The 24,661-nt window shown below is 40.6% G+C and overlaps 1 protein-coding gene across 4 annotated transcripts in view; it reads right to left on the minus strand.

Annotated features, from left to right (window-relative positions):
• PAK5 (p21 (RAC1) activated kinase 5) overlaps window positions 1-24,661 on the minus strand; it is a 283,597-nt gene that overhangs the window by 144,452 nt on the left and 114,484 nt on the right. The window lies entirely within an intron of this gene.

Below are 24,661 nucleotides of genomic sequence, written 5' to 3' on the forward strand. Positions count from 1 at the left end.
GAAAAAATAAATGTCCCACACTCTGTGACATCTCTATATTTTTACATAGAGATGTCAATTAGCCATTCTCCTGGGAAGAAAATTCCTATAAACAAACTCATTCATTGTTTATAGGAATTTTGAAGATAATTGTTATTTCTCATAAAGTTCACAAAGCAAAGCTGCCTATGTTTGCAGCTGCAGTGTAGTTTCTATTAATACAAGAACAAATGATTCCTTACAAGATATTGTGAAACCTGGGGAGATCTGTCTTCTGCCTCTTTTTCTTTCGCCTTTTCTTGCACACATGGATTGGTCAGAGATGTTAAATTGTGACAGAAACTGTTTCCTTTTTCTCCCGGACATACCGTTAGCTCATACTTTCCAGCCACCCTTGCAGTTAGGTGTGGTCACGTTGACTAGGTTCAGACCAATGAAATACATATGATAATTGATTTATCCCACTACAGGCTTGACCCATAAAATTCCCCTGAGTGATTCTGAGCTTTCTCTTTTTCCTCATATGCCCGTTGAACAGAGAAGTGGAACCTTAAGACGGAAGCATCCTGGGTCCCTGGTGGAGCATGTGGAAGGCTGCCAACCAGGACCATTCACAAGGGACTGTGAAATGAATGAGAAGTATACTGTTAGTCTGCTAGGCCATGGGGAATTTAGATATTTTGGTTACAGAAGTAAGTAGCTACCATTACAGGGAGACTGGAACCAGGGTCTGCAGCTCAACAGCACATTGATTCTCTGGAAATTGACTGCCTGGGTTCAGGTCATGGCTCTGCCACTTGTACCAGTCATGTGCCTCTGGGAAGCTCCCTGAGGATTCTGATTCCTCACTGAGTATGTGGGAGGCTGCTGGACTGGAACTCCTGGGTTGAACTGGTAAATGAAGAGTAAATAAACATCTATTGTGTTGAGCCACGGAGAGTTTGGAAGCAGTGTATTATAGCAATTTGCCTACTCTGACTAAATCAGAAGGCACTGCTGAAATGAGTCATGGAGGCTTGGGAGGCTTCAAGAAAGGGTAGTATTAAGGGTTAGAAATGTGCAGACAGGAAGCTATTGATAATTTTCCAGGTGTCTTTTTCATGAATAATTCGAACATATAGGTTTGCCAAGGCAAACGCTGACCCTCTTTTCCCTGCCCTTCTCTCCTCCCTGGGCTGTTCATACCAAGTCCTGAGTGGCCTCTGTTACTTTCTATAGCTACATTTCTGTTCTCCACCCCCATCAAAAACAAACACACAACAAAACAAAATAACTGACGACCAAACTGATTAAACTCACTCATGTCAAGTGTTTCTTCAATCAGGCATTAGTATTTTTCAACTTCTTAAGGTAGGGAGTTCTGCCATTTTCCAGTATATAGGTGGAAGATTTTTTTCATTGACTAAAAACTGGCTGGCAGCCAGACCTAATGGCAATTTGGGGGCCTTTCAGGGTGGAGTGAGGGGCATGCCTGCCATGGCACATGCCTTTCCCTCTTGGAAGAGCTGCTGTACAGAGGATCTATGACTTTCTTCCTCCTTTCTCCTAGGACCCCCCTGCCAACCCCAACCTCTCAGGGACTACAGACACATGCTCTCCTTCCCACCCTTCATCTAATCTCTTCCCTTCTTGAGGACAGCTTGGTGCTAATATCTCTAAGCTTAATCCAACTCTGCCCTTGCTTTTCCATAACACTGGCCTCAGGCTTCTGACAAACGTTGTTTCAGAGTGCACTGGATAACTTTTAAGGATTTTCTAGCTGGGAAACTTTGTGTTAAGTTCCTACTGACTCAGTTTTTTCATCTGACAATGGTATTACAGGTTCAGCTGCGTTCATCCCCAATTTATATGTTGAAGTCCTAACCCCCAGTACCTCTAATATGACCTACTTGGAAATAAGGTCATTATAGATGTCATTGGTTAAAATGGGGTCAGTAGGGTGGGCCCTAATCCAATGACTGGTGTCCTTCTAGAGGGGGGAAATTGCACACCAAAACACACACAGGACAAATACCAAGTGAAGATGAAGACGGAGACCTATAAGCCAAGGAATGCCAAAGATTGCCAGCAAACTACCAGAGGCGAGGAGAGAGGCATGGGACAGCATTTTTCCCTGCTAGCTCTCAGAAGGAACCAACCCTGCTGATACCTTGATATCCGACCATTTTAGCCTCCAGAACTATAAGTCAATACCTTTCTGTTGTTTAAGCCAGCCAATTTGTGATACTTGTTACCACACCCTTAGCAAACTAACTTAAAGGGGCCAATAATATCTATGTAACGGGGCTGTTTTGAGGATTTTAAGAGGCAATGTTTATGGTGCTCCTATCAGTGTCTAGCACGTAGCAGATGCTCAATAAATGTCAGCTGTTAAGGCTACTTCTGCTACTACTTATTTACTGAACATTTCATCTGTCAGTTGCATCAGCTATGTTCTGAAATGCAGCCCCATTCGGCCAGCATTATTTCCATCCCTGCCCTTGAAGTTTCTGATTGAAAAATCTGTTATGTTGGAACCCATCTCCTTGATTAGCAATGTTGCTCCTTGCAATGAACAATATTAATTGATCCTTCAGATTTCTTTTCTTTGAGCTAAATGAGCCTTGATTTTTCCTTAACGGGTCTTAATGCCTTAACTTTTAAATCATCTCTATAACGGCTAAGAAAGTCTCTCTGAGTTCTTCGTAATAAAATCTAGAATCTGACATGGTATCAGCAGGAACCAAGGCTCTACTGTGACAAGTAAGAAGAGCACGTGGGCTATTTATTCTTTCTGTGCTCTGCCAAATCCAATCGCTGCCCTTGGAGGCTGACCCATGTGAACCACTTGGCCCAGACTCCTTTGGTGACTGGTATCTGGATGGGTTAGGCCACCAGGGTAGGCACTGGCAGATGACCTGAAGGCAGGATGAGACACAAGTTGGAGCACTTCTTTCCTTTTCCCTCCCTGATTTTTGGCACTTTGTCTCTGGAAGGAGTTGTATTATTCTTCCATGATCACAGTGCCTGGGAAAACACTCGCACCGTCCCCTTAGCCCTAGGGACAGTAAAGGCTTCATGCTGTCCTAGTTAGTCCCCGGGGGCCTCACCATGTTTGCTTCCTTAATCCTTAAGCATCTCTTGCATTGGCGTGTCTTCATTTGAACCACTTGAGGTGGATTCTCTTTTTTCACCTGTACTCTGACTGATGCATTCCTGAAATTAGAGGGTGCTCCAGAAGCAGATCCAGAGGCAAGGACTGGGTGCAGGGAGTTTATTTAGGAAGTATAGGGACCACTGTTAGAGAAGCAGGGGAGTGATATGCAGAGGGGAAGACAGCTAATTAAGGCTGAATTAGTGAACCAATTATAAGTGTGTGGTGGAGACTCGGTCCTGCTGGGGAACTCTGAGAAAAGGTGTAAAACATGTGCCTCAGAATTATCTCACCTGAGGGGTGAAGGAGCTGGCTCCTCCAGAGAGGTTAAAGGGTGGAGAGCTACTCCTGGGGATGTTAATTCACCAGAACGTGCAGCCTGTCTTTCCCAGGCTGTACAGTTTTGCTCAGAATGGGAAAGAGAACCTCCAGCCTCAGAGCTGCACAAATTGGCAGCTGGAAGCAAACAGCAGGGCTCAGTGTGTATGGGCGGTGCTCAGAGACCCACCAATGCAGACATTAAGTCTATATATTTTTCCTTTTGCACATACAGCCAAGATTCTCACTTTAGGGAAGCTTCAGTCACATCATCCCCACTAGATATTATTGAGTGACACTGTTACCTGTAGTTCAGCATTTTCCATCTCACTTATAAACTCTTTCTCCTCCCCAATCATGTGCTTCTCTTCACTGAATTTTATTCTGACACTTCTAATTTTACCATGTCTTTTTGAATTCTGATTTTCTCCATTGCATACTGAAAGTACTACTTTATGTGATTCTCATCATCCAGGGACTACTCTGGATATTCATCAGGTCAGGGTTTCCCCAGGGTTCGTGTTTTTCAAAAGCATGGGGCTAGATATATAAATTCATGGTGATTAATTTCACATGCTTCAAACTGTGGTCCAGATAGAGTCACACATATTTTGGGGGTCACTCATGTGGGCCACTTATCCATTCAGTTAACATTGATGCCCACCATGCCACCGGACTGAGAACACATTGATGCATGTAACAGTGTCTTTATAACTCACGAGAGCAGTCAGACAAACCGATAATTGAAGTAGAGTGTGACAAGTGCTTAGATGAAGAGAAATGTATGTGCCTCTGTGTGTGTGGGTGTGCGTGTGTGTGTGTGTGTGTGTGAGAGAGAGAGAGAGAGAGAGAGAGATATCCATTCTGAAACTGAGGGTTAGATCAACAAAGTCTGAGCTGAGATGGGGGAGTCTGTGCATTGTGGTTGCTGGGGGGCAGGGAGTGGGACCAGAACGTTCCAAAATAAGGGGAGAGAGAAGCTGGTGCCTTTGGGGAGGTAGAAGTAGTCTAAAACTGGCTGAAACACAGCCATGGCGGAAACCAAGGGCAAGGAAGGGGTAAAGACGTAGAGTTAGCAGGGGCAGATTTTGCTGGTATCCTGCTTCCAAACTAGACTTTCAGGAGCATGAAAAGCAGGAGTAAAATGTCTTGCTTCAAGTTCTGCTCCCCCACATGCACTTGGTGTCTATTAGGAGACGACTGTGCATTCTATAAGAGCTTGAGCAGCTTCTTCCAAAGGGAGTTGAGATGATTCATAGGCCTTTAGGAACAGTGGGAAGACGCCTGTGGGTTCACTGAGTGGGTAAGCAGCCCTGACTCAGGATGTCTCCACTTCGGCTCGCTGCTCATCTCTCCTGGGTGGGTATGTGGCTTTTGTGCTTGGGGCTTCTTCCCTGGTGCTGCCAGAACCCTTCTCTGCCCAGCAACGGCCCCTTCCTCTTATTCCTGGCAAAGCCATGTTCCAGCAGAGTCTGGGACACATTGCTAATTCCTCCCAGCTCATAGGAAGGTAGAAGCTCCCAGAGCTTGTGCACAGGATAAAAACGAGGAGTTAATCAGGGGCACTTAAATGTTTTAGTCTTGGATTTCCTTGCCTGAGTTTCTTCATCAGCAAAAAAAAAAAAAGCCTACCCAGGGTTGTTAAATGTGTTAGCATATGAAAACAAGTTTCCCTGGCAAAAAGGAGTGCTATCTAAATTTTAATGAGTCATCTTTCTAGTCAGGCCTACAACATGATAATTACCAAGTGATGAGAGTCTCAAGTTGGTATAAAGTACAGCTGTGTCAATCAACGGAGATACAGTCCCGTCACGAGATGCAGTGACAGCGTGGACTCAGTCTCATCACTGCAGACGTGCGTTCTGACTTAGAGAGCAGTTCCCCCTCAGACTATCAACCTCATTTATAATACGCTGAAGTGCTAGTTCAAACAGTTCCCAAAGAGCCATGAGCCCTCATTTCCTTGGTTTCTTATAATTAAGGTCTACAGATTTCTCTTCTCAGGTACTGCTTCATTTGTTTTCTGAGTCAGGATGTGTCGCCGTTCTGTAAATACCCTCCCCTCTGCAGAAGACTTGGGAGGCTCCCTCTGCCACAACCCAGTCCTCAAACTCTGCTTCAGAAAGAGGAGGAGATCAGGATGCAGAATAAATTCATCAGTCCTCTGCTTCCTTTCATTCTGTGGAAAGCCTAAGCGTCTATTCAGCCAAATACCAATTACCTGTAGTCAGGGTTACGATGAAGTTCAATAGCAGATGGACAGTCAATTGATTTCAAATAGACCCTTAATTGTTTCTCCTTCTTTAGCCCTGTCCTCCCTTTGTGTCTATATCTAGCAGTTAACTCTCTCTTGGGTTCCCTAACTTCCCCTGCAACTTCACCAAACTAACAATTACTCCTTTCCCCAGTTTTCATGCTTCAACCATTTCATGATTTGGATCCCAGCAGTGAAACTTCCGATAAGCAAGAAACATCCTGCAAATTAGCTTGGAGAAAGCTATCTTTGGTAACTTGGACTAGAAAAATGGATTATTCGGATTATAAGTCTTCATCCAAAATGACTTTTTGATTCCTTGTATCCCATAACTGTAACTTTGGGGTTTGAAGTACATTGCAATTTAGGGTGAGAAGAATAGTTTAACCGTCAAATCTCTCTTGGATATTCCTGTGCCATTCATTTGTAAACACATATATGTGTATATTTATAGCTATATATAGAAATGAATATAACATATCTGAGCTTCTAAGCTATTTCCGTGGTTACGTGATTGCCAAACTGGCCTGTGGGCATTAAGAGCTTACAGGGACCTTTGTATACAGATGCTCACAGGTAGAATTCTTTTTTGAGCACAAGATGTTCTATTCCAGATCTTTGAAAAAGCACACCTAACTCCACCCTCTATAAACTGTCTCTTTGGCCCAGTGAGTCACCCAAACGTATCACATGAATAGATGCCTATTTCTAAGTGACTCATTTAGGTCAGTTGATAGAAAAATTGTCACTGGCTTTGCTCCTGGTCAGAAAGACAAGGGAGCTGTGGTCATGAGAGGAGGAATCAAAATGTAGCCACAGTCCTATGGAGAGAAGGCTAACAATAGCACAATATCTAAAACACCTCCCCACCCCGCGGCATTGTGGTGGCTATTCAGTATTGTAGACTGCTAATTTCCAAAGAGAACTGCCTTTCGATGAAACACAATGCTGGTATGGCATATCATATCATTTTTGAAAAGAGAAATATGTTGTCTTAGGTTGGGTTCCCCCAGGAGGAAGCCTCTAAGACAAGGATTTGAGCACAAGAGTTTATTTGCAAGGTACTCACAGGAAGCAAAGGAAGTAGGGAAATGATTCAGGAAAAGAAAGGATGCCAGTGCAAGGTGAGTTAATGAGCAAGTCACTGCTGTTGGCACCTGGGTCTCAATCCTGCTGGGGACCTCTAAAAGATAGGATAAAGGTGCTTCAGAATTGTGTCCCACTTCTATTCCCTATATCCACCCTGGAGCTAGGAAGCTGCAGTATTTATCCATCGACTCTAGTCCATCCTTGGGTGACAGATACTCCCAGGGGTATTAGTTCTTCAACATTTCTGTCTGCTCCCCACATAGAGGCTGCATAGCTAGAGAAAGCCATGGGGATACAGGCAGGGCAATAACTGCCTCGGTGTACACCTTATAGCTGCCTCACAGAAACATATGCTCAGACATGCTGAAGAAGAGATGCACTCGTAGATGTTTCAAAAACAGGGGTACTGCGTTAGCAAGAGAAAACTCACAGAGTTATAATAAACTGAATAACATCCATACCAAAAGATGGATTCACTTGATTACTGAGGATACCCAGATGATAGCAGAAGAGGGTGAGGAAAGGAAGACTGAGGGTAAAGAAAATATATTGTTCCTGGAGTTAATAGTCCTCCAAAAGGCCTTAGGCAACTCTGTCACCAAAATCATAGACTCTATGGAAAGAAAAGGACTTATGACGATTTTCTCAACCAGACATCCAATCAGTAACATGTTGACTGAATGGACCGCATTTACTAGGGTTTAAATGGGAAATCACTTTATTTTCCTAAAACCACTCCAAATAGGTTCTTGTACATGGATCTCCTTTCCTTGCTCTGGACAAAGAATTGTTAAGACACTACAGATTTCTAGTCACACTCAGTTATAAGGATCATCTAATTTTAATAATTAAGATACACAAACTAGGTCACAAATCTCATTCTATCATTTACAAGGAAAAGAAAAATGAAATCACAGTATAGGCACATAACGTGAACATTAATATTCTTTATAGCCAAATAATTTTGTTTATTATTATAGAACTCTGAAGAGCATCGCATATTCAGTCTGCAATTTAAGATATTTTATTTGTACCGCAACTTTATTTGGGGTCATTAGTTTTGACCTTTGGTTTAAAACCAATAATTTGTTTCCAAAAGATTTGAAAGGTGATCACAATCTCAACCATGCCTTACCTTAATATGGGACTGCTAGTCCCTCCCTCTAAAAACTTCTCTAAGATTGTAAAGTTGACACTGCAACACAGAATCAAGTTTAAGTCCACATATAAAGAAATCACTTGAAACTGCCCAGGTACATGCAGCACTTGTTATAACTTTGCTTGTTATACATTCTGCCAGAGAACTAATATTTAGGAATCACTCATTCAAATAGAGTTCTTGAGCATACTTTTTAAACTGTCATGTAAAATACAAATGCCATATAACAGGACCTGACTCCCCAGTACTGCATGTAACATGACATTAATGTCAAAAATTACTAAAGCCAGGCTGCTAGGTTCGGTCAAGATGGCAATAAACACTGTGCTGACTTCCTCCAATGACCACATTAAAATTGCAACTAAATTATGAAATAATCAACCTGGAGAACTATCTGAAGATTAGCTGAACAGAAAAATCTTATAACTAAGGATATAAAGAAGAAGCTACCTTGAGACTGGTAGGATGGGGCTGAGATTCCAAATGGTCTGGCCCCACACCCACACGTGATGGTGGTTGAGAATCAGGAGGTAGAGGTCCCTACTAAGGACCAAGGAGTCCAATCCCTACACCAGGCTCCCCAGCCTGGAGCATCCGCACTGGGAAGAGGAGCCTCCACAAAATCTGGCTGTGAAAATCAGTGGGGATTCCAACTGATTGAGTTAGATGGAAGCTGCTGGAAACCCAGGCATCCTCTTAAAGGGCCCACATATAGACTTACTCACTTGCAGGTACTCACCCTGGGCTCTGGCAGAGGGACAGCAGCTCAGGAGGCACCAGAGACATACAGGGAGAAACTGAGTTGTGTAGCTTCAGGGTGAGGACTAAAGGGACAGCTGCTATTGTCCCTGTGTTGAGCCATCGTCCCATACAGTCAGCAGGTGGGTGCCATCTTTCCTGTATGGAGCCCCCCGCAATACACACACACACACACACACACACACACACACACACACACACAAGGCCAAATCACAATCTGCATTAGCCTGGTGAACTCCATTTGCCCCACCCGATGACTCCCTGAAACCCTGCCCCAACAAATTTGTGACTGCCAGAGGCTCTTTTGGAGGTAGGCAGCTGGCCTTGGCCCAAGCTACAGTCTTTCTTTAAAAAGTCTCAAAGGCCCACAGACCCAAAGCAGGTGGTGGCTGGCATTGGTGTACCCTATGACATTTGGTGAGTGGTCCCAGGCTCAGTACTGGTGCCAAATCTCAATCTGCATTAATCTAGTGAACACCACTTGCCCCACCCTGGTGATTCCCTGGGACCCCACCTCACCCAACTTGCATACTGCTTAAGGCTCTTTCAGCGGCTGAGCATTATGGGCAGTCAGCAGGTGGTAGCAGGCTTCAGGGTGCACTGTACATTTTACTGAGCTGACCCAGGCTGACTACTGGTGGCAGCTGGCCTAGATTCACAGCATAGCCTTTCCCGTGTGTCTCCAGGTCCAACACAGGGAGCTACCAACCACAGATCATTGTGTAGCTCCCAACAGGTAGCCCAAGCCACAGGTAAAGGCTGACCTTGGTCTGCACAGGAGCCCCTCCAAAAAGGCTCCAGAACCAACAAAGCTGGTCACTGCCTCTAGACCACACAAGGGGTAGTCTCAGGAGGCACCAGAGTCTTCTGGAGTCCCATCCCACATTGCAGTATCAGCAGCTCCTATGCTGTGGGCATGGCCAATTCTCACAGCTAGTCAGCCTAAGGGTCAATTCCACCCACGGATGTATCAGCAAAAATCAAAATTCAACTACAACAAGAGGGCACATAAAACCCACACAAGGGACACTCCTGGAGCATGTGGCTCAGGTGATCAGGGAGACTGTGCCATTGGGCCCCACATCACACCTACTACATAAGGCCAATCTGCCAAGAGTGGGAGATGTAGCAGATCTATCTAATACATAGAAACAGATACAGAGAGGCAGTCAAACAGGGGAGACAAAGAAACATGTCCCAAATGAAAGAACAGAAGAAAACTCCAGAAAAGAACTAAATAAAATTGAGGCAAGCAATCTACCAGATATAGAGTTCAAAACACTGGTTATAAAGATGCTCAAGAAACTTAGTGAGAACTTCAACAAAGAGACAGAAGTATAAAACAAGACACAGAAACCATAAAAATGAACCAGTCAGAAATGAAGAATACAATATCTAAAATGAAGAATACACTAGAAGAATATACTAGAATACAACAGCAAATGAGATAAAGCAGAGGACTGAATCAGTGATTTTGAAGATAAGGTAGCAGAAAACACCCAATCAGAACAGCAAGAAAAAATAATAATTAAAAAAATTAGGATATTTAGGGGACCTCTCGGACAACATCAAGCACAACAACATTCACACCAGAAGGAGAGAGAGAGCAAGGGATTGAGAACCGATTTGAGGAAATAATGACTGAAAACTTCCCTATTCTGGCAAAGGACATAGACATACAAGTCCAGGAAGCACCAAGAGTCCCAAACATGATGAATCCAAAGAGGCCCACACCATGACACACCATAATTAAAATGCTAACGGTTAAAGACAAAGAAATAATCTTAAAAGCAGCAAGAGAAAAGCAGTTAGTTACCTACAAGGGAGCTCTTATAACTCTGTCAGCTGATTTCTCAATAGAAACTTTGCAGGCCAGAAGGGATTGGCATGAAATATTAAAAGTGATGCAAAGCAAAGACCTATAACCAAGTCTACTCTACCCAGTAAGATTATCATTTAAAATTGAAGCAAATAGAGTTTCCCAGACAAGAAAAAGCAAGGGAAGCTCATCACCACCAACCCAGTATTATTCAAAATGCTAAAGGGACTTCTTTAAGAAAAAGAGGGAGGAAAAACATAAATATGAATAATAAAATGGCAACAACTGTACTTATCAATGTTACTTTAAATGTAAATGGATTAAATGGTCTAATTAAAAGACATAGGATAGCTTAATGCATAAGAACACAAGACTCATAAATATGCTGTCCACCAGAGACCCACTTCAGATCGAACGACACACACAGACTGAAAGTAAAGGGGATGGAAAAAGATATTTCATGCAAACATAAATGGAAAAAAAAATTGGGGTAGCAATAATTTTATCAGACAAAATAGACTTTCAAACAAAGGATATAATAAAAGACAAAGAAGGACATTTCATAATGATAAATTAGCAGTTAGGCTGTGTTTTATTCCATGGATAAACTTCTATATAATATGATTTAAATTAATGCATTCGATACTAAAGGAATTCCAACTCAATTTCATTTATTTAGTTATTTTAGAGGGAAGACATAAAAAATGTGGGGAATTAATTATAACCGTGGTTCTAACACACTCATGATGCCTTTTTTACATAGTTACAAAATACACATGAAAACTTTGGAAATATGTAATTATGACATTTAAAAAGATTTAGGTGTGGTAATGATAAAGTTGTAAAACTGGGTAACTGGATGTTATCCTTTAAAGAGTATGAATTTTATATAGGTCAATACCAGGTTAGCAGCTGTGTGAACCTAGCAGACAAGTACTGGATTAGTTCTTCATTAAAATAAAGGGTAGGGGGTGGGCAGCCAGATGGCTCTGTTGGTTAGTGGGAGCTCTGAACAACAGGGTTGCCAGTTCGATTCCCACATGGGCCAGTGAGCTGCACCCTCCACAACTAGACTGAAGACACCTAGCTGCTGCTGAGCTTTGGAGAGGAGCTGCTGGATGGCTCAGTTGGTGAGAGTGCAAGATCTCAACAACAAGGTTACAGCTCAATTCCCACATGGGATGGTGGGCTGCGTGCCCTGCAACTAAAGATTGAAAACGGCGAATGGACTTGGAGCTGAGCTGCGCCCTCTGCAACTAGATTGAAGGGCAACAACTAAGAGCTGATGGGCCCTGGAGAAACACACTGTCCCCCAATATTTTTCAATAAAATTTTTAAAAAGTACACTGTCCTCCAATATTTCTCAATAAAATTTTAAAAAAGTTATCTTCCCCTTTTCCCCAACAACACACAAACTCAAAAAGCAAAAGGTTTACTAACAGAAGCAATGCTAGTTCCTCCCTTACCAGCTTACCAGCAAATCAGGTGTCAGCATCATAACATATTTCTACTTTATTCTATGTACAATGCAATTTGAGTGAATTAACATCTGGTCCCATGAATTCCTTTATGATGAGAGAAAATAATTGACCACTTGTGAAGATAATTGATATTCTTTTTTCAGAAAAGGTATAAAAGCCTCATTCTTTGTAAAGCTCTGAAAGTGATGCTCTGAAACACAATATGGCAAGGAAAAGTTGATTTGACACTTTAATTCCCTAAAATGAGGAAGTCAAGGTAGATATTAGTTTAGCTAGTATTCTCTCCCTCTTCTCTACTTCCATTCTCTTTCCATCTTTCCTTCACCCTTCCATTTCCATCTTTCCCTCCGTGTCTGTCAGTCTGTCTCTCTCTCATACATACATACACAAGCATACTCTGTCTCATACATACATACACAAGCATACTTTCCAATGTGTAATATTAATAAAGCCAAAGGACAGTTAATTACATATCTAACTCAAAGAGCCATATGACATTAAATTAGTGGAAGCTTGTCAGTAATATAGTATTTCAAAGTTGTCATGCAGGGATATTATATGTTGCTACAATCACGATTGCAATCATACACACATACTAAAACCAAAAAGTGCATTTGAACAAATGAGTTTTGAGTCATATAATTTTTAGTTCATTAGTACTTTATAAAAATACGCATAGTCCAACTTCTCACTGAAGAATACATCAGTACACTCATGAAGGGTTTTGACAGAGCTGTATTGAATAAATTATATTTTCTAAAGTAATGCCTCTATATAATTTATCATTTTAATCTAATGCAAATAACTGGATGACTGTTGTATAAATTTATGATTGTCATACATCTTTGGAATCATAGATTTTTTCAAATCCCATCATATATAGAACATGTCTGACATCAGGACCTTTATTTTTTTAGGTTTTTTAGTATAGGTTGAATCATGTAAGATCTATTAGCTACATGGTATCTAATTGAATATAGAATACACTAATTAAACGTTAAGGTTCTATAATTCAGTGGTTATCATATTTTTTATTTGCAGTGATATGTGTTTAATGAGGAATTTAAAAATAAATAAAATGAACTAATAGTTTCAAAAATCTCATTAATTTCTGTAAGCCAATTGCAAGCTATTGTTTTAACTTCTGGGATACAGGTATAGGGGTGTGTGTGTGTGTGTGTGTGTGTGTGTGTGTGTGTGTGTGTGTGTGTGTGTGTGTGTGTATTTTAAAGAGGTAAGTAACTTTTGGGGGAAGTCATGGGGGTTTCACTTTGTTTCCTCCTATATCTTTGGTTAAAGGAAACATTGTATTGAAGTAAACATAAAGTGCCCAGAGGGTACAGCTTAATGAATTTCACAAAAGGAACACATTCCCGAAGCCACAGTACAGATCAAGGAGAAAGTGCCAAAAGCCTCCCTCAAGCTGTGCCTTAGTCATCACCATAGATAAACAATTGTCCTGACTTTTTCTGTCAGGGATTGGTTCTGCTTAATTTTGAACTTTATATGTATAGACTCACACAGCATGCTTACTTTTAGGTCAAGTATCTTTGATACAACATTACTTCTGTGAGATTTATTCATTTTGTATGCTACATTCTTTCTCATTGCTTTCCAGTGTTCCATGGCACGTTTATACCACAGTTTGTTAAGTTCATTCTAATATTGATAGAAACTTGGGTTGTTTCCAGTTTGGGGCTATCAGAAAGAATGCTGTCACGAATGTTCTAGTACTTGTCTTTTAGTGAACACATGTCATGATACCTTACTGTTGGGTATATTCATATACATTCCTAGGCGTGGAATTACGGGGTCAAGGGTGTGTGTACATTTGGCTTTAGCAGATAGTTTCAGTCTGCTTTCCAAAGGGGCTACACAATTTTCATTCCCACCAATAACCTATGAATTGTTCACATCCTCATTCATACTTGCTATTGTCAATCTTTTTCATTATAGCCATTCTGGTAGGTGTGTAGTGGCATCTTGTTGTAGCTTTATTTTGCATTTCCCTAATGATTAATGAGTCTGAGCATCTTTCACATGCACTGGCCATGGGATATTCTCTTTTGTGAAATAGCTTTTCAAGTCTCTTGTACATTTTGTCATTGGATTATCTCCCTTTTTTTTATTCATTTGATGGGTTTCTTTATAAATTCTGGATTAAAATCCTTTGTTGAATATATGTATGTATGTATGTATGTATGTATGTACTGAAATACTTTCTCACACTGTGATTTTCTTTCATTCTCTTAATAATGTTTTTGATGAACATGTACTTAATTTTAATCAAGCCAATTTAAATATCTTTTCATTATATCTATTAATTCTGTGTCCTATTTTTATACAAATATTTTGTCCAAAGCTTAAATACACAATCCATTTGCAACAGATTTATGTGTATTGCAAATGGGGTCCAAACAGATTCAAAGACGGGAAATTCAGTGGCCTTTACAGCTTTTGCATCTCAAGGACATCATATCTTAGCAACTCTAAGAAACTAAAACAAAAAACAAACAAACAAAAAAAACAAGAGAAACTGATGTACTAGCTACATCAGTAAAGGTGTGGAGATTCTCAAGCATCTATTGAAGGAATCTTTTAGTGGATATTATCTAGTTAACTCTTATTCAAAATAAACTGAATAAAAAGGGTACTGTTGAAAAGTATATCACTTACTGATAAAGAAAACAAAATACCTACTTTTTCTCTGTTGGTAACTTTTAAATTCTAAAAAAAAAATCCAAATTCTGAAACAAAACAAAGCAAAAACCCCCAAACCCTCAGCATACACACATAGAAAAGCTTCATAGACTAGTGTTGTCCAGTAGAAATATAATACCAGCCACATGCATTAATTTAAATTTCCTAGGAGTCACATTAAAAATAAAAGTATCAGGTGACATTGATTTGCATAAGATATTCTAATTAATGTAAAACATCCCAAATACTTTCATTTGGATATACAGCACTAGCTACATTTCAAGAGCTCAGTAGCCACATGCAGCTCATAGCCACCATATTGGGCAAGCCAGCCATAGACAGTTACACGAATCCCATGGCCTCCTTCATAAATATCATAATTTACACATCTACAGATCAACCAATTTTATGTTGCTATTATAGCCACATATTTAAAGTATAACACAGTGGTTCTCAACATATAGCTTCTGGACTTTTCACATAGGCATCACCTAGGAATCGTTAGAAATGCAAACTCTTGACCACCACTGCAGATTTTTCTGAATCAGAATCACTGGGCGTAGGTAAAACAATCTGTGTTTCTGTGATTTTGCTGTGTGCTCCAGAACCCTGGGAGTAATAGGATTATTTGTCTTTCACACAATGATATTAAATCTGCAGTACAATGTTATAAATATACTTGTCTGAGCAGAAGCATTTGGGGGCGGAGGTAGTATAACCGCACAGCCAGTTATTATAACCGAACACCTCACTTATTCCAAATTAGACTTTTCACGGCACAACAATGCTCTTGGTGACAGACATGTGGGAACGAGATTTTTTGTTTGCTGAGGATTCCCAGTTGCCAGAGGCATCTATTAAATTTGCAGAAGCAGCAACTTGGGCACACACAGAAATAATCAGAGCAAGGAATTTGTATTATAGAGAAAAGCAAATAACTGCTTCCCCCTCTTAGCTCTATATGAATAAAGGGAATATATAAAGAAATGCTTGAAGAACTTTTATTGTTTTAAAACTAGTCATTTCTTTGGCTTGGAATATATAATCTTGGGAGACTCAATTTTATTAGATTAATGTCTCCTCAGAGGCAGGGGGCTTTCCCCATGTTTCTCATTGTGGCATCCGTAGCTCATAGCACAGTGCCACGTACCTAGTAGGTTCTTAACAAATGTTTGTTGAATGAGTGGATGGATACTTGACAAACCCATCCTCATTTCTCAGATTTTGGTTTAGGAAGATCAGTTAGCTCAACTGCTGGGGTTCTCTTATTATTTACTTTAACACAAAATGAGCTGAATCATTCTGTTGTCTTCTGTTCAAGTAACATAGGTTTTCTTTTCAAAAGACTTCTTGCCATCTAAAAGTTCATATGGAGGAGATGCAAATTTTAAGGGAAGTTCTTACAATATATTAGAATGTAAACCCCGTAAGGGTAAAGATTTTATTTGGTTCACTGCTGAATCCCTAGCATTTAGAACACTGCCGATCACATTATAGGTGCTCAATAAACATTTATTGAAAGCATAACCTTTATCTTTTAAAAATTCCTTTACAGCCCCTTTCTTTATGCCTGCTACATACAGGCATGCGAGGCCATCTATTTTTGTATTTATCTAGGCTGTTCTATTTGCCTGCAATGCCTCCAACTCTGCTTTCTCCAAATCTACTGAGATTGCAGCAGTCTTACCCACCCAGTGAAAATCTTCCCCTCCCAGAAAGGCTTCCCAGAAACTCAAAGTTCTCTGAGCCTCCATAGTTTTGTCTAAGTCTCCTAACTTCTACCTCACTCGATCCAACACTTTGTAACATAATGCTTTTCATTTATTCTTTCTGCATCATTGTAGTCCATAAGCTAGAAAAATGGTATACACTTAGCTTGTTTTTAAAATTTTTCTCTGTACTTAGCTTAGTGTTTAGAACATACTAGACCTACTTATGATTTGACTTCAAAGAGAAGCTTCTAAACAATATTTTTTGGCCCAGAACAGTCCTACTTTACTATTGTTATCCTGGCACAAATATTAACAGTTTTTACTCTCAAACCAATCCTAATTGGGACAATAAATTTTTTGTTTTTCCAAGTTATGGCCAACATTGATAGAATAAAACATTGACGGTAAAGGGCCTCCAAGTTCTTGACGACAGCACATGATGTGAGAACTGTTTGACCACTGTGATGAACTGACACATGCAAGGCGTTTGCTACTTCTTGTGTTTACTTGGATTTGTAAAAGAAAGTAAATCAGATAGTATGGCAAGTGGGATAAATGGTTTAATTAATCTTTTCAGAACCACCAACATATTACTTAAAAACCTTTCTGAGCAGAGAAGGAAAAAGTGGTCTAAACCCTCAGCTGCATGCTGCCTTACTTTGTACTTTTAAAGCCTTTTCACACTGATTTCTTTTGATGTTTACAACCCTCCTCTTAAGTAGATCAGGGTGGTTGGTAATGGTATTCCTATTTTGGAAATAAAGAAAAACAACTCCATGGAGTTAAGGCCATTTGGCCAGCCAGAAAGAGAAGCTAGAAAAAAAAAATCAATATTTCATATTGTAACTGTACATCTCCTCCTTTTTTCCCATTAAAATACTTGTTCTTTAGTTATCCTTCCACCTAAAGACACTCACTTCCCTTTCCAATAAAAATGAAAACATGAGTTGTAAGAATCAAAGAGAACTTCATCCAAGGAATGTTTGCAGACATGACATTTGTTATGCTTTCTAAGCCGCAGGGTAATAAGATCATATTTTCCATTCACCTCACACTTTCCACTTTCTTAGGGTGCTTTTCATTTCCTTTCATATCAACCTTATGGAATAGATAAACAAGGTGTTTTCCCTTTGCTTCACTCAGTGCTCAAATAGGTTAAGAAGTGCGCTCAAGACTGCACTGCAGCCTGGAAGGGATGCAGCTAAAAACGATTGAGGTTACCTGACTTCCAAGTCAGGTACGTTTGGTTTTAACAAATGAAAATTTCATGAACAAATTGCCAAATTTCCCATGAAGCTTACTGTCTTAAAAACAAAACAAAACAAACAACATACAAAAAGAACGGGAAGTCGACACAAAAACCAGTTTCTCATTTTCCCCTATCTTTCTTATGTTAGATAAGCATGGTAAGTGCTTTATAAAGATTCTGAGTGGTTTTATGTTTTGAGGATCGTGTGTAGACCTAACTGAAACTTTCAATGAGGAACAAAGCATTTAGGAAGGCAAACGAGAGTGTCAGCGGCGGGCTGTGATGACGCAGTACCCTTCTCTGCATCCCCTGTACTTCAGATCTCAGGCTCTTGCATTTCATGCCGTGGAAACAATAAGCTGTGCTCAGCAACTACTACCTACACATATGTTTGGAATACACAGTAGTGATTGTATCATCAGAAGCCCTTCCAGGGGGGTGCTGCTGCCACTTCTTCAGCGACTCCTTTGGTCTCCATTGCAGACACACTCTCCTTGGCCCACTTTCTGCCCAAAAGAACACATTCCAAATAAAATAGGCTGGGAGCTCTTTTAGGTCCTTCTCAACTGTTTCCTGTCAGGGCTGCACTTACCCTGGGGCAAAAGAAACAATCTGCATGGTAACACAAATTTCTAGTAGCAGAGAAACAGACGGGGGTGCAGTTTTCCTCCCTTAAGTCTATTCCTTAGGGAATTTTAAAGAAATACTAAACTTGTGAGTGAAGGAAGAATGGTTCCTGTGCTATAATTTTTTTTTTTTTTTTTTAATGAGCAGAACAAGGAAAGGTAGGGGATCAGTGTACACAGCAATGCTCCCTAAAGCACTACCACTTCAAGGTTTCACAGAAAACTCTAAATTCCTATTGGCTAAAAGAACTCCTGTTTCATATATGGGGAATGTGGAAGACTTGGAAAAACTGGACTATCGTGTCACATGGGGAAGCAGAATGCCTTCATCTCTATACACATGTGTGTTTGCCATGGAGACATCCCATGTTGGAGAGGAATGGGAAGAACTGACCTTCAAGCATCCAGTTCTCTTACACCTGGGGTGTACAGGGATACTTGAAAAACCTCCTTCAAATTACTTAGAGGTAATCCCTGAGCTGCAAAAGCAGACTGATAACTCACTGTACCAACCACTGCTGCCCATTTAGTTACTTATTTATTGATTGCATATAGAATGCAGAAATCTCAACTGTTTGCAACCCTGAAACCACCTGCTGGCTCATGACACAGACCGTTACCAGCACCCTAGAAAGCTACCGTGTACCCTCTAGAGTATTATCACCATAAACTAGTTTTTTGAGTTCTCTCATCACAGATTAGTTTTGCCTGATCTTGAACTCCTTATAAATGGGATCACAAACCCTTCTTGTGTGTGTGTCTGGTTTCTTTTGCTCAACATAATGTCTGTGAGATTCATCCATGTTGTCGTATCAATAGTGTGTTCTTTTCATTGTTGCACAATATTCCACTGAATGGATAAACCAAGATTTATTTATCATTCTTCTGTTGTTGAACATTTTGCATGTTTCCAGTTTTGGACTATTAGGAACAGATCTGTGATGCACTAGTTTTCCTTGGATATAAACCTGGGGGGCGGGGGGGAGCAGGCTGGGTCCCCCTCTATGCTGGGTCACAGTGTAGTTCTGCTAAGAGTCCGAATTGTTTCCATGTTGCCCACACACAGGATCTTTGCTCGGTGTGTAGCTGTAGTTCATACAGTATCCACTAGGCTTTTAAGTTTTATTAGGGGGGGAAAAATCCCCAGCAAAAAAATCCAACAAGCAAAAGTAACAATAAATAAGATATAAAAGTTATGTTCTTTGATACAAAATAATCAAATTACCATGCAGATAGGATTTACTTTTTGAAACTCATTAATCTCAAGCTAGGTGGTGTTTATTTAAACTTGTCTGCAGGCTAGATGTAGTTTGTCGGTTTCCTAAAAATGTGTTTTGATTCCCTACACAATCAGGTTCTTTGTTGTTTGCACATTTTTGTTTGTTTTTAATAAATCAATGTTCAAAAACTGGCAGATCTAATATCAGAAAACTCTAGCTTTCAAGCTTTTCTTTAAAAATTAGAATATGTAGTAGATCTGAGTCATATTCCCAGAAAGCAGTAACAACAGATTGAAGTTAAGAAAGGGCCACTGCATTTATTTATTTATTATTATTTATGTATGTATTTATTTATTTATTTTAAAATTTATTGGGGTGACAATTGTTAGTAAAATTACATAGATTTCAGGTGTGCAATTCTGTATCACATCATCCATAAATCACACTGTGTGTTCACCACCCAGAGTCAGCTCCCCTTCCATCACCATACATTTGATCCCCCTCACCCTCATCCCCCACCCCCCAACCCCCTTACCCTCTGGTAACCACCAAATTACGTTCCCCAGATTAATTTTCAAACCCGTGGCCATCCTGTGGTCACCGACTGCCCTCCAATCCCCTCACCCTCCCCCCCCCACCTCTCCCGCCCATCTAGCAACCCTCAGTTTTTCCTCTTTGTCTCCAAAACTGTTTCTGATTAGTTCATTCACTTATTCTTAGGCCACTGCATTTAGAAAGGCACAGCTTCCCCTGTTTGCACAGTTCCCACCCACCTACTGTTTCTTATACTGCCTGGTCTCTGTGGGCATGACGGCTTTACTGTATGACTTGTCAGTCAAGTTCATTCACCTTTCTCGCATTGAGAGTACAGAGATTTGGCAATTCCAAAGATGAGAGTGTTCTGGACAGTTAAGAAGTTGTCCTTTTGCATGTGAAACTATGAAATATGTGGAAATCTTTCTAGAAACTACCACATATGAGCCTGTTTTCAAGAAATAGCTGAAATAAGAGGGACAGCTGGGCATATGTTGCATTTCTGTGTTAAATGTATATGAAGGAATGCACGGAGAGCAGAGCCAGCTGAGCTTGCTTCTTCTGACTAGAGAAACTTCACTCAAGATATACGCCTACAGGCCCAGTCTTCTAATCAACATCTACTAACCATATGAGCAAGATATTTGACAATGAGAAAAACAGTCCTTCTGAACTGTTCAATTAAATATTTCCTGGGCCGAACCCAATTCCATTATGATTGGTGCACTGCATTTAGTAATTTTCATGCTGCCCAAGATGTTAGTAGGGAGCCAAAGTTCCTTCTCATTGGAAGTATGCAGTCTAGATAATCTGAAGTTTCCTTATGCTAAAATACAAATACACCCTGGAGACATTTTTTAAATGATAAATTTGGCTCACTAGATAGTAACGGAAATACCTGATCACCCCCTGCCCCACCAAAATAAATGACAGAAAACGAAACCAGAAAACCCATGTAGGCAATAAACTAACGAAAAGAGCAGGATAGACCTAATGGAACATGGCAGTAATGACACGGATCAAGGAGACCAAGCCTTAGGCCTTTCGCAGAGCAGGGCAGGACAGTTAAGCCTGAGAGACAGAACCTAGAATGGAACTTTGAAACAGGGGGAAAGTTGTCTCTGACTCTTACAGGAAGTAAAGCAATACTCTCCAAAGGAAACATTCCCAATTTAGGCCCAAAGAATTCCCACCCATATAATGAAATATTACCTACCACACAGGGAGAAACAGCACCAAGAATGAAAGCTGACAAGATAACAAAATGGTTTCTACACCCATTCTACTTCGTGTATTATAATTAGCTGATAATTATACAATAACAATGTATAAAATGTGAAAATAATTAAAAATGGAATAAAGACGAGCATAAGCTGTCACAATTCTGTTGCCATCTGTGAACTGATTTAGATGTAGAAACTTGGTAAGAGACCATGATATTCCACGGTTCATATTCTCTTGCATTTTGTTCCTGATTAACCAAATTGTGCAGCATCTCAGTCAGCTGTCTAATTATTTGTGTCACAAAGATTTCTAAGCTCTCTTAGCCATTGTCGGATCCCTGTGGTTCAAGACACCCTGACTGGCACTTTAATTTCGCTATCGATTATGGTAGTTAAGTCCACCTTGCCACTCAGTTAGTGCTGGTGCTCAATCTCTGTGGCCCTGGGTCCCATCACCCCAGCGACACCAGGAGGCTCAGCTCCTAGACAGCTTCTCCAAACATCAACCAAGTCCATAGATGACCATTTTTCAAAGGTGTCAGCACCCCTCTCCAGAGAACACCTTACTGTCCGTGGGAAAGGGTTGTGTGGTCTGTGCCGTCTTAGTCAGTCAGGAACATACTCAAGTGGTAGGTTCTCAGATTGTACCTAAACCATCTTAACATCCATTCTAACATCCCTCTTCCCTGAGCTATCTGGCTCTTTATCAAAACTGTGTCAAAGAAGTTGTGGAATTTCCTCTTCATTTGCTCTAGGCCAGGAGTGTCCAAACTGCGGCCCGCGGGCCAACTGCGGCCCGCAATCCATTTTTAATTGGCCTGCAGCAAATTCCAAAAATGTATTTAGTTTACTTAAATAAACCAGGTGAGGTGATACGTACTTCACCTCGAGTGAGTGGCCTGGCCGTTTGTGTATTTTATTGCATATGGCCCTTACTGAAAACTGTTGAAAAAAGTTTGGACACCCCTGCTCTAGGCAATCAGAGGATACAGGCTTCAAAGAATCATCCTAAAAATACTATCAGGACCAGCTTCAAGTGTCCTTGACAAATGACTGAATCTTGAGTTATGAGTGAATGCCCCCATATTAGCAAATCATCCCGATCTAGCTTTATTATTTTTCACCCTCCCCGACATACAACTAAAGTCCTCTTCCACATGGCGTCCTTGGTTCTCATGGCACATATTAGCCAGGTACTTCAGTTTTTCAGTGGGTAAGCTATTTCTTCCTGGATAAGGGCTGATACTTCTTCTGCTGAGAATATACTCTAGTTATCACTTTAGAGCAATTAAGAGTAGCAGAAAAGATCTTAAGGAGAATGAGAATCATCTTATTCGGTACCAGCTTCAGGTGAGATCCTTGCACAGTCATTGGGTGAGGGAGGCTGTTCTTCAGTCAAGAGAAGGGATTGCTCTTGTCTTCCAAGATGGTTAAGGGGAATTTAGGAGTTCAAGATGCTCAGTCTCATTCACCCCAATGAACTTAACCTAGATCTGGCATCTCTGGCAGGGCCCTGAGTTTGAAACAGGACAACCTACAAAGCTGTGTAGTCTCCTTTGCAACTCTGTCAACCTTGAGGTTACATCCTGCGACTGGATTTCATAACAGTCTGCACTGCAGTGACTAGAGATAAGTCTCCTCTGCAGCTGCCATGGAGTATGGTGATGGATGGAAACTAGACTTTCGGTGTTGAACATGATGCAGTATATATGAATGTCGAATTATAATGTGTACACCTTAAACTTACGTAGTTTTGTAAACCAATGTTACCTTCAATTAAGAAAAAGCTGCCATAGGTGCCCTCTGGCTTTCAGAGCATGCCTTAAATTGGCAATTAACTACCCTCAGCCTGACATTTCTTTTTTCGGATCAAAAATAGTCACCCTACTCCAAAATCCATATAATCATCATTGCTCTAATAATCACTGCGCGCTGTAGCTACTAGATATCCTAACACTTTTCCCTCCTCCTAGTCTTATCCCAATTTACTACAGGTCAAAGCTTAAATAATTGTGATGCCGCTGCTGCAAAACCAGGTAAATTTCATTCCAATTTACCACAAAAAAATGTGGTTGCTATGGCTTTCAGACAGGTTAGTAAACCAATTCCAAAATCCACAAGGTATCCTTTCTATAGCCATTTGTTTTAGCTCAGTTTCCCTAGGAAACTGACCTGGAGACAAACATGAAGTGCCAACGCTATAATTGGAATATGCAGTCCCAAGGTAGGAGAGAACAAAAACGGAAACGAGGCAAGGAAGGATAGGAAGCAAGACAGGTGATATTTTACTGTCCTGGCCATTGCATTACCATAAACTACAAAGAAACACAGCCAGTAGCCCAGCAAATGCATCTGCTAAATGACATGGGACACCTCTAAACATGCTGTACAGGGACATATGCCTTGGAATAGGCCATCAGAGAGGAAAATGGAGAGGGAATGCTTCTGCTTTCTTCCTTCTCTCTCCCACAGGAGCAAGCTGCTAAGGATCTGGGCCCGCAGTTCTCAACCAGGTACAATTTTATACCCCAGGGCAACATTTGACTAGAGATATTTTTATGTCGCGAGATATTTTTGTGGTTGTTGTCACAACTGAAAGAGCTATTGGCATCTAGTGGGTAGAGACCACAGACAATGCTAAACATACTCTAATGCACAGGCCAGTCTCCCATAACAAGAATTATTCAGTCCAAAACATCATTAGTGCTACAGTTGACAAACCCTGTTCTAGGTGCTCGTGAAGCCAAGAGAATACAAAGAGCTGCATAAGGTGTGCCTGACGGAACAACCTACCAGAAAAATGAAAAAAGCTGTAGAAGGCATTTCACAGATGAGAAAACACAAATGGAGAACAAAACATGAAAAGATACTGAACCTCATTAGTAACCAGGGAACTCAAATCACAGTAAGGTACCATTTCACACTCAATTGAGTGGAAAAAATTAAAATATTTACGTAGAACACCAAACATGGGGAGAATGGCTCTCAAAGGGAATTCTCATTTACTGCCGGTTGGGAGTGTAAACTGCTACTATGTGTTTGGGAAAGAGTTGAGTAGTGTGTTGTAAAGTTGAACACATACATATATAAGGTGACCGCTCCTACCAGTTGGTCCTGGTTTTAGCACTGAATGTCTTGTGTCCTGAGAATCCCCTCAGTTCCGGGCAAACTGGGATGATTGCTCATCTATGTATCTTATATCCTCGCAATCCACTTCTAAGCCCTGAAAAACTCTTGTACACGCACCAGGAAATAGATATAAAAATGATTGTTTTCATAATAGCAGAAAATGCAAACACTCGAAATATCAATCCACAGGAGAGTGAATCAATTGTGATATATTCACACAATGTAATATTATTTAGCTGTGAAAATGAACTACAGCTACATGTAACAACATAGGTGA

This window comes from Rhinolophus ferrumequinum, chromosome 23 (assembly GCF_004115265.2).
Source record: "Rhinolophus ferrumequinum isolate MPI-CBG mRhiFer1 chromosome 23, mRhiFer1_v1.p, whole genome shotgun sequence".
NCBI classification, from domain to species: domain Eukaryota; kingdom Metazoa; phylum Chordata; class Mammalia; order Chiroptera; family Rhinolophidae; genus Rhinolophus; species Rhinolophus ferrumequinum.